The 6,692-nt window shown below is 29.5% G+C and overlaps 1 pseudogene; it reads right to left on the minus strand.

Annotated features, from left to right (window-relative positions):
• Nucleotides 1-293: 293 nt before the first annotated feature.
• Nucleotides 294-734, minus strand: LOC115879543 (annotated as a pseudogene).
• Nucleotides 735-6,692: the final 5,958 nt, after the last annotated feature.

The raw sequence follows: 6,692 nt of genomic DNA on the forward strand, positions 1-6,692 counted from the left end.
TTGTATTTTTAAAACAACTTGAAAGTATAATACAATATATTGTCATTTACTTTTAATTAATCTCTTTTTAATTCTATATTTGTCATAAATTATTACTATTAAATAAAAGAAGTGTATATAAGTAAAAAATATTTTTTATTTAAAATAAATTTTCTCATGGAATACAAAACTATATCTAATTTATAAATTAAATTGTTGTCAATCACATTTAGGCTCACAATCCTCTTCACTAGACGACTCTTCACTATCACTGAATCTGCTAGTATCACTTTCAATCGCAGGTCTATTTCTATTTACAAATTTAGGCGACTATCCTCTTCATTAGACGACTCTTCACTATCACTATCAATCAGAGGGCTATTTCTTTTTATAAATATATTATCGTTATTTTCCTCTTTATACTTGTCTACTTTAAATCCATCGGGCCACACGTTCTGTTGCATATAGTATTGTATCTGCTTCTTGGTAAGTATCCTCACGATTTCTCCTTTGAGTGTCTTACCGCCTTTTATCGGTTCAATTAGAATGTAACCTCCTCTGATAACCATAAAATTTCTGCGAAAGTTTGTCAGCAGGGAGACCAGAAACCTACTTCCATCTGAATCTTCTACCTCGTGTAGATTGTTACCTCGGCTGCCCAGTACTTTTACTATCCGTTGATTCTCCGAAGGTGTCGAAAGACCACCTGGAAACACATTCAGAAACACGTGTTTACGCTCTGTGGTTCTGAACATTTCGACTGTATTTTCGTGGACTTAACTTTGTTTAGTCAAAATAAAGAGCAAGGAACTTGTTGACTAACAAGGGTAACTAACAGCGATATTGACTGTACACTGGAAATCTAGGAACTGTCTTTTCACAGATCTTTTATTTCTTAAATAGTTCGCTAACATGGGCGGGGCCACGGTAGGGTAACGGAGGTAGTTGTTCCGCCCTAACTGGCTGGCTCATGAATAGAGTTGCCAGTTGCCACTTGCACTTTTTTGAACAAGACAGTCCTTTTTTGGAACAATTTGTCCTTTTGACTTCTTTTACCTAAAAAGTCCTTTTTATTTACGTATTTCCCTTAAAATTATCTACAGGAACCAGCAATATTCCTTTCGTCCAAATTTAAATAGATATATTATAAGACTTATAAATAAATGTTTTTTTTTTTCAAACGTCACAAAATTATTAATTTTTGCGACGTGACTTCAATAGAAAAAAGTAATTTTAACGCATAGGCATAAAAGTAATGCACTTTTACTCCTAAGCAAAAAAGTACGAAAATATATTATTAAACTGACATAAAGTGTCAAAGTCAACGAGTGTAACCATAATTACTCGATATATATGTATTGTATACTTACCAAGGGTATGCCTTTTAAATCTTTTTATATTATTTCCAACGTTCGAAATTGTTTAAAAAATTATTTGTGAACGTTTGAAAAAATAGAATGTTCTATTCGGAGTAAAAATTAATTTTTGTGCCTCGTCTGTAATGTTACCAAACTAAACTTACAGCCTCGCCACACCTTTTTACTCCTCAAAAACAATATACTATTGTTTAGAATGGGCATTATTTAGAACTCCATCTTTAATCTGAAATGATAAAATAGGCTTTATTTTTAACCATTTTGACCTTAAAAAAGAGATTTTCAAAATTTTAGGAGTAGCGATTTATAATCAGCGGTTCGCAATCAACAACTTACCCCCCCCTTCCCCATCATCGATCCTTTTTCATAATCCAACGTCCTCTTTTAACTTTCCAAAAAGGTGGCAACCCGACTCATGAATAACTAAAGCACTTTTAGTGATTCCAATGAAATTTTGACGGTAAAAGTTATTAGAAATGCAGATACATATTTTATTGCTAAAAAGTGCCGACACTTTCATCCAGGATGTGCATATGGGTTATCACTGTTTTCTAAAAAAAACATGTGCGCAACTAACTTTCTTCTCTTGTTTGGAAAATTGCATAGGCCGTTTAATGCCGGTTAAAAGTTGTATCTTGACACTTTATCGATTTCAGTATCCTAGATGCGATAAACAAAATTTTATTGATTTGCTTTGATACAAAACTAATAACATAGTTCAGTCATTGGGGATTTTTGCTTGGAAAAAAGTCCGGAAGTTTTGCAACTTTGCAGGTTTATAGGTTTTGGTGTCCCTAACTAAAATCCATAAAATGCACATTTCCAGATTTGCCGCCGGCGCCGCCATCTTGCCAAGATGGCGCCCAAAATCGTTTTTTTGTGAATATCTCGAAAACTATGCTTTTTTCGCGAAAATTTGAAGAGAGCAAAATTAAAGAGAATAAAAATTTCCTATAAAAAAGGTTTTATGAAAATTTTCGCTAAAGTCAACCGTTTAGGCACAAAATCCCTGGAAATTTTACATTTTTGCGAATTTTACAAATTATTACAAAATATGATATATTATGTATAGTCGATTTTCCGAAATCAAATGTCGATTAGGGTTCACTAAAACTAGTTTTAATTTAGTTTCTTTAATTTTGTCATGAAACAGTGGCGTATCATTAATTTGCTCATTAATTTATGAATAATTAATTTTAATTATTGAAAATGTGTACTTGTTTCCACACCACCCAAGAGGTAAAGTACATGGCGCATTTATTTTAACGTGGTCTCCCCGGAGGCCTACTCCACTAGGTACAAAAATTTGGTACATCTTTAAAAATAATCTAAAATGTCAGTATTCCATGGGCTATATTGATAAATGAGTTTTAAATTAAAAGAAAATGCATTTTCTACGGAAACTTGAAGAGATAGGTAAAAAATGGTATAATATAATTTGATAGACAATTAAATAGTGCATCTGATTCTCATAAAATATACAGGGTGTTCCATTTAAATTAAACAAGTTATTTCTGCTTAGAACTAGTAATTAATTATAATAAAATTTTAGGTACACTCTGTATAAGGTAGTATAATTTTTATTATTGCAACACAGTAACTTATCAATAAATAAACTTCAGTAAATATTTAGTATTAAAAACTTTGATACCCTTGAAGAAATGAAGCCTTAAAATTTTGACTGCAATTTCACAAAATTGAAAATATTTCAAAAACGGTAAGGTTTAAGTGTAATAAACCTTAATCAAATTTACCTTAATTTTAACCGTAGAAACTAAAAATGTAATAATATACAGGGTGTTTTATTTAAAAAAAATACAACTTTGATATTTTTTATTTATTTGGGACACTCTGTATCTTGTAAAAATATTTTTAAATTGTAGCTCTAATAGTCCTTCAACGAACCCAAAACTTACAATTTGTAAAAATCTTATCGTTTAGTTACAATACTCCGTGTCGTATGTGGTGAACAACCCTGTATAATAATTAAACTTTTGCACATATTCAACCAAAGTATAGTTTTCTTTAACCCTTAAGTACTTGTACCCTTAAGTACTCGTACCCTGGAAGGCGCCAGGGTAAATAATTAGTAAAATTTATTTAAATTGTTCATTTTTATATACTAAAATAAATTAAATAAAAATATTTAGGCATTGAATGAACATGTAAACTAAATGCCTAATCGCAAGATTTAAACTTAGTGCCGCTAGAACAAAATTAATCATTTTGAAAACGTTCAATACACACATTTTTGGAATGGTCTGAACATATATTTTGAACATATGGTCTGAACAATTAATTAAAAATTAATTAAAAATTAAAATATATTTGTTTTTATTGTCTATTTTTTGATCTAGGACATATATAACTCATTGTTTATAATATACCTGAAGTCTATTGTATTTTTGAATATTGCCTAGAGGAATACACAAAGGCCCATTGGAGTAGGCATAAAGCAATAAAATATACTTAAGTTTAAAATTTACTTGGCGCCTGTCAGGCGAGTACTTAAGGGTTAAATCTCCATAGTGATAGAGATACCGTATGATCGAGAAAAAACGGCGTCAAAGGCGGCTGGGGAATGACTATCGATGCTATTTTTGACGAGGTCGAACTCTGCTCAAAGTTAATTAACTTTATTTTGATTTTTTTAGTTAATTAAAATTCTTCTTCTTTTCACTTTAAAGATCTTCAAAAAAATTAAATTTTAATTAAATTGAATACTAAATGTAGAAAATCTAGAAGACAATAGTAAGTTTCCGGATACAGAAATCTATATCCAAAAAATATTTTTTCTGATAATTTGAACTATACCAGTTTTAATTAATAAAAAATCTATATTAGGTAAATCCAGTAAATCGTAATTAATACTAAATGCCTCTTTAAAAGTAAAGAAGAGAAAAATCAAAAAGGCTCTAACCTAACAATCGCCCGTCCCAGTTCCAGGCATTTCGATAACTCTTAAGAGTTAACAAAAATCAGATTATTCTACTGTTAAAATGTATGGATTATCCTTTTGTAATTGTCTAATACAGACTAGACCCTTCAGATTTAGTAAAACTGTAACTGTAAACCAGTTATTTGTGTTCATTACTATACATGGAAGAAGTATCGTGTTTATCAACAAGGTTAATTGTAGGCCTTTAAATTTTGCTTAATATGGTCATATTTTGTAATATTCAACTCATAATTGTTGATACTTCTGGTGGATGATGTTCAATTTTATACATGTATAAAATATAAACACACTAAATTGAAGTACTAGAAACGGTAAGGTGGGATATTTTTACGAATCTGTATTATTACTTTTTTACTTATAGAATATCTACAGCTGTGTATAACCTCTAAGAAACAAATTAAATGAACAAAACTATGTCCAAGTTGTATAGAGGATTTAAGGAAAACCTTAAAATGTTTGTACAATTTGTTTTTGAATTTCTTCTAGGTTTCTGCATTTTCGGTCAGTGAAAGTAGAAATATCATCAGCAGTTTTTTCAGTCCATAAGATTCAACATTTAAAAATACAGGGATACTTAATCATTAATTATCTTAATTATTCTTTTTTGAGATATAGGCACTATAGGCAGCAAAATATTAGCCTTATAATCCCGGAAGCTGTGGCCAATAAATTAAATGATAAATAATTGTAAATTGTTTATACATATATAAATCACTTGTTTTAAAATAAAAAATTGGCATTTTAAATTTTATATTGTATTTATTTATTAAATGATAAAATTAAAATATTTATATACTACATGATCTAACACTGTAAGTCTTAGTTTCTTTGGTTTGGTTTACTGTTTGCCGAGTACTATGGGTATAGTTCATTAAATTAATAGATTCTTTTCTTATGATTGACATATGCATATTAATTGTTTTCTTAAGTTATGTTACAATGAAACTCACTTTATAAACAGTATAATATAGGTATTTATTTTCTTTCGAATGGTATTACAAAATATGTTTTACTGTGAACCCTACTAATTAATATACTATGCCTGGTTCAAGAGTCTAAATCTGTACTTATTACATTATCATTTAATTTAATAACAAACCTAAAATATTTGTCTGCGACTTACTAAAAAAAACAATTATGATTTTCGAAAGTGATTAATACAGCTTTTTGTAAAATTATACATTACTTCTTGATGTATGTATTATATTAATTCATTTATTTACTTAAATTGTTCCAATGTGTATATTATTTCCTACAATCTACCAGTAGTTACGTTAAAAGTTAAGTATGTAAATAAATGACTTAGGAGCCTAAAATTATTGAGATTAAATAACGTAATATATAAGTAAATAAAATTGACAATACACCAATAAAATATTTTAGCAATAACCATTGATTCCTGCATGGAACTTTACTTGAACACAGCATCACCAATTTTGTTTTCATTAAATTCTCTATGCAATAGATTATTTCTTGGACACAGTTTTGTTCATTTAATTAATATGCTTCTTGGAAAACAGAAACTTAGGCATACACAGAAACAGATACTCTATAAGTAAAGAAGTAATAATAAAGGGATTCGTAAAAATAACTATCTCACCTTATTGCTTCTAGTACTTCAATTTGGTTTGTTTATATTTTATATATGTATAAATTGAACATCATCCACCAGAAGTATCAACAATTATGAGTTGAATATTGCAAAATATGACCATATTAGGCAAAATTTAAAAGCCTACAATTAATTTTGTCGATAAACACGATACTTCTTCCATCAACTAACGGATTATTTACTGGTATTAAACACACATTTTTATTTACAGCTATAATCAACGCAATATTAGTAAATCTGAACGGTCTAGTGTGTATGAAACAATAATAAAAGGCTAATCCGTACATTTTAACAATACAATAATCAAAAATGTTGTCGAAATGTCTCGGTCGGAGGCTTGTAGGACGACGAGATTTAGTTAGGTTAGAGTCTTACTGGTCTTGCTCTTCTTTATTTTTAAAGGCGTTTACTGCATTAAGGATGATTTAATATCGATTTTTTATTGAGTAGAACTGGTGCAGATCGAAACATTTGAAAAACATTTTTTGGAAATAGATATGTGTATCTGGAAACTTTCTATTCTTTTCTGGTTTTCCTATATAAGGTATTAATTTTTGACAAATTTTATGTCAGTTCTCAGAAACTGACGTCTAGAGTTCTAACTCGTCAAAAATAGCATCGATAGTCATTCCCCAGCCGCCTTTGACGCCGTTTTTTCTCGATCATACGGTACATTTACTATAAAGGCGAGTCTTAAATAAGTGCAAATATTTTCAGCGCTGTTAGATCTCGATAAAAGAAACAAATGCCACTTTACCGTTTTCAA

This window comes from Sitophilus oryzae, unplaced genomic scaffold, assembly GCF_002938485.1.
Source record: "Sitophilus oryzae breed Bouriz unplaced genomic scaffold, Soryzae_2.0 scaffold_1582_pilon_pilon, whole genome shotgun sequence".
In the NCBI taxonomy this organism is placed as follows: domain Eukaryota; kingdom Metazoa; phylum Arthropoda; class Insecta; order Coleoptera; family Curculionidae; genus Sitophilus; species Sitophilus oryzae.